The 5,151-nt window shown below is 40.6% G+C and overlaps 1 pseudogene; it reads right to left on the bottom strand.

The window, feature by feature from the left end:
- Positions 1–343: 343 nt before the first annotated feature.
- On the bottom strand, positions 344–467 carry LOC115032461 (annotated as a pseudogene).
- Between the last annotated feature and the right edge of the window lie 4,684 nt (positions 468–5,151).

Genomic DNA, 5,151 nt, shown 5'->3' with positions numbered 1-5,151 from the left:
TGCATAATGACACCAGGCAGGGGTCATCTCAGGAATGGTCTGCCACCCTCCTTGGGCCTGTGCGGCTCTGGATTGGTAGTTCCCTGTCTGGGCGCCATGGCCCTAGTCTGGTGGTCTCTGGTCTGGTGGTCTCTGCTCTGATGGCTGTCTCAAGCTCACTCCTTGCCACCTGCCCTAATGGCTTCTTGGAAGTGTAGTCTGTCTATGACTCGCTCCTCTTGCCTGGAGCCTGTGGTCCCAGGTTGGATTTTTCTTAGTCTTCAGCTTGGTCGCTCTCCTGGGAGCCCATCTGAGCCTGCCTGGCACTGGATTGGTCATCCTCTCAGGCTTCCTTTTTAAGGAAAATTTGTGCCAATCATCATTCAGATGTTCATAGATCAGAACACTGAGCATATACATAGCCTCTCTGCCACTTACTGACACACATATGACACAGCAGTCACACCTGCAATGCCTCTAGGGGCAGGACAAAAGTGACTTTTAAAGACTCTATTATTGCAGTGAAAATATCTTTAACATCTCCCAGCCCAAATGTGACACTGACTTGTGTTAATTATGCAGCAGAAGCTTTTAAATGTTTTATTTGTGTTACTTATTATTATCTCCAACACTTCTATGAAGTAGGTCTGACCTTTGTCCTCATTTTGGTTTTGAGACATTTTGTATTTGAGGCAGACTGAATGAGTTATGGAAATGAAAAATTGAAATCAAAGATGGCAATGGAGTCTTCAGGGATACATTGCTACAGCTCCAGGAGTTAGAATGCAGGAGACATCCCATGAAGGGTATTATGAGGTTTGAGAAGCTTATCGTTGCTATATGAGAAAGTATATAGGCCATCTAGACAATGGGTAAACTCTGAGAGTTGAGGAAAATGAATCTTTCTTGAAAACTATTAGGCGCTTCATTTATGCTTTGTCTTAATTGACTATATTTTAAAGGGGAGTGTTACTTAAAATGTATTTTCCCAGATTCAAATGGAATAAATGTCATGCATATATTTGTAGAGGTGATTCTTTTAAAGAATGAATACACAAAATATCCACTGTTTAGTCCCACACTTTCAGGAGTAAATTATCCAGTTTTTTTTTACTTCAGGTAGATAAACATTAGCACACTGGTGAAATTATCTCCAGGGCTTAGTCCAAGTTTCTTAGAATGGGTGGCTTACTCATTCATTTATGTATTAAATCATTGGATATTTATTATGCATTAAACACTCTGCTAAGGGTCAGCAATAAAAACATAACTACAATTGAAATATTTGTTACTGTTCAAATTTATTCCCTCAAAGGATATGATTCACTAAGATGGTAGAGTTGGAAAGAGAAAATTAGTGAGTGTTATCAAAGAAGGTAAGAATGGAGAATGATGGGAAAATGGAGAGCACATGATGTCAGTGAGAAAGTGTGGCCAAAGGTTCTGATGCATTCACAAGATGGCAAAGGAAGGGGCAGATGAGAAGCCATGCAAACTGGCTGAATCCTGAGTGGAAAGTGAGTGGGGGACTTTGGAGGCAGCTCATGCAGGACTGTTGCCCAGGCTGCCATTCTAGAGCATTATTTGCTGTTCCATTGTATCAGAGACCAAATTAAGTAAATCTTAATTTCTCTTCAACATGTATACCATAAAAAACACAGAAATTAAATTGTGCCAAGTATCTAATCAAAAAAAACGTACAAACCCCAACCAACTAACAGAAGATCTAGAACAGTTTTTCCTTTTATTCATACCCTCTGGCTATCGGGACTGTATTTCCTCAGGGTTCACAGGAAGTCTGGCAAAGGGCTGGCTCTTTTAGGCCTTATCTAATTTATCTTTAGAAAAGCTATGTTGGGGTGTTGGAATAGATTTCAATGGTGAGGGGATAAATATACAAAGATGGATGACTTTGCAATGGGCAATGGAAAGTATGTCTGTTGTTGTTGCCTGGTGTTCTTTTTGTTTGTTTGTTTGTTTCTCCTCTGGAAACCCCCTATTACATCCTCCCTTCCCCTGCTTCTATGAGGGTACTTACCTACCCACCTACCCACCCACTCCCACCTCCCTGCCCTGGCATTCCCTTACACTGGGGCATCGAGGCTTCACAGGACCAAGGACCTCTCCTCTTATTGATGTCCAACAAGGCCATACTCTGCTACATATGTGACTGGAGCCATGGGTCCTTCCATGTGAACCCTTTGTTGGTGGTTTAGTTCCTGGGATCTCTGGAGGTTCTAGTTGGTTGATATTGTTGTTCTTCCTATGAGTTGCAAACCCCTTCAGTTCCTTCATTCAGCTCTCTAACTCTTCCATTGGGGACCCTCTGCTCAGACCAATGGTTGGCTACTAACATCCACCTCTGTATTTGTCAGGCTCTGGAAGAACCTCTCAAGAGACAGCTATATTGGGCTCCTGTCAGCAAGCACTTCTTGGCAACCACAATAGTCTCTGGTTCTGGTGTCTGTGTGTGGGATGGACCCCAGGTGGGTCAGTCTCTGGATGGCCTTTCCTTCAGGCTTTGCTCCACACTGTATCTATATTTTCTCCCTTGAATATTTTGTTTTTTTCTAAGAAGGACTGAAGCTTCCACACTTTGGTCTTCCTTCTTCTTGAGCTTCATGTGGTCTATGAATTGTATCTTGGGTATGCTGAGCTTTTTTTTTTTTAGGTATTTTCTTCATTTACATTTCCAGTGCTATCCCAAAAGTCCCTCATACCCTCCCCCCAACTCCCTCCCCCCCACTTCTGGCCCTGGCGTTCCCCTGTACTGAGGCATATAAAGTTTGCATGACCAATGGGCCTCTCTTTCCACTGATGACCGACTAGACCATCTTCTGATACATATGCAGCTAGAGACACGAGCTCCAGGGTTTACTGGTTAGTTCATATTATTGTTCCACCTATAGGGTTGCAGATCCCTTTAGCTCCTTGGGTACTTTTTCTAACTCCTCCATTGGGGCCCTGTAATCTATCCAATAGCTGACTGTGAGCATCCACTTCTGTGTTTGCTAGGCCCTGGCATAGTCTCACAAGAGACAGCTAAATCAGGGTCCTTTCAGCAAAATCTTGCTAGTGTATGCAATCTGTCTTGTTCAGGAGGCAACTAAATCTGCAGTGACTTTCAGTCTTCTGAAAGAATTCAAACCAGAGGCTATTTTCTATGAAAAATTTCAGAGACTTAATTGGATAGCTTGAACGTGTGAATCCTCTAACATTATTTGTGTTTGTTACTTTTATTTTCTATTTATCTGGTTAAGATACAAGAAGATGGAGGGTTCAGCCACAACCCTGAAGGGAGGGGTTATTTCTATTAGTCAAGGTAGAATATTTTATATTTGGGATTCATAATTGCAGCATACATGGGAGACAAACTTCCTTTCTGCTGTGGAAGATATATGCTACAATTAAAAGAGGTTGATGGGGTAGTTTAGAGAAGTTATAATTGATTAGAGATATTAGAACATGAAGTATGGCTGAGGCTCCCCCTCCCACAAAGTGACTACTTGATAAATTTCAGCCCTGCGAATAGTCTCTGGGGGCCATAAACAAGCACCAGCATTCTCATTCACAGCGAATCCCACACACAGGGTTCTCTCTCTTACTTCTTTAGGTGTGACTTCATGATGTGTACAAAGGCATATTTTAACAGTCTGAGAAAGCATAGCCTTTATGTTTATGTGTGTGAGACACTTGTAAATAAAGGGGAGTTCTTAGTAGGTATTTTTTTTTTTATGTTTTTAGAAAGTGATTCTCATTTCCCACCGAAGCTTTAGGAAGTATATTGGTTGACTATTTAGTTTAGAGTTCAGATTCAGGGAAAGGACACAAAATGTTTATATTCTGGACACAAAGTGAATTGGTAAAAAGGCAAATGAAAATTACTCCATGAGAATGCTTTCAGGAATTTGAATGACTAGTCTGAATGAGGATCTCTGTGAGAGCAATAAATGACCTCTCTCCATTTTGTGCCAGTACTTTGGTATTCAGGCATTTGAAATATGTATGTGTACATGGGAATATAGAGAGACTTGGATGTGACAATATTGTATCTCCTTCAATATGTTTTGGAGTTAATAAATAGCATTAACTGCATATTGCGGAGGCAAACAATGAAGACCAAGAGAAAAATCTCAATATGTGACTGAAGACATATTACATATGTGGCCAGCTTGAAGTTGGACATTGGTACCTAGACACTAGTGCTTATGTATCATCTAGGCCAATTCTTTCTCACTGTGTGTGGCTAAGGAAGGGAAAAATGTGTGAACAGTCTCCTGGCTAAAGCTTTCTCTCTGCCACTATGTACTTTTGATCAAATGTGTCACCACAGCTGAAGAGTTCAACAATTCAGCCAGGAAGTAGTATAATAAAGCTGCCCTGCCAACGGGCAGTTAGAACAGAAGCAATGTTAGTGGCCTCCCTAAGCAATGCGATCTTGTGGATATTCCTAAAACACAAATCCCAATTCATTGTTCTTAAATGCACACAATACATTTATCAAGGTGACTCTTATTCAGAGCCATAAAACAATAAAAAAAATTGACATTGGTGTAGTACAGTATAGAAAGCAATACCACTGAGAGAACGACAGTCTCCAAATATTTGTAATTATATAAGACACAGCTTTAAAACTCATAAGTCAAATAAGATATTACATGGAGAGTTAAAGTATATTGAGTGATAGAAAATGGACACACATGGGCTGGTGAGATGGCTCAGTGGGTAAGAGCACCCGACTGCTCTTCCGAAGGTCCAGAGTTCAAATCCCAGCAACCACATGGTGGCTCACAACCATCCGTAACGAGCTCTAACTCCCTCTTCTGGAGTGTCTGAAGACAGCTACAGTGTACTTACATACAATAAATAAATAAATCTTAAAAAAAAAAAGAGAATTTTGTTAAAAAAAATGGACACACAGCAAATAAAGAGATATCTAGATATATCTAAAGGGAGTGTTATCATTTTTAAGGCATACATTTGATAATAAGAAAAGTCTAAAATCAATAATGTAATATCTACCTCTAGATGCCAGGGAGAACTAAGCTCAAATGTAGAGGGAAAAAAAAAGAAAGAAACCCAAGAGCAATAACCAAAGAAATGAGGGGGTGGGAGTCAAACTTTGAGCTTGAAGTGTGTGTGAATTTTACCCTGCATGCAGGTACCTATAGA

This window comes from Mus caroli, chromosome 1 (genome assembly GCF_900094665.2).
Source record: "Mus caroli chromosome 1, CAROLI_EIJ_v1.1, whole genome shotgun sequence".
In the NCBI taxonomy this organism is placed as follows: domain Eukaryota; kingdom Metazoa; phylum Chordata; class Mammalia; order Rodentia; family Muridae; genus Mus; species Mus caroli.
Note: the sequence above shows the minus strand (reverse complement) of the source record. Positions and strands in the feature narration are given on the sequence as shown.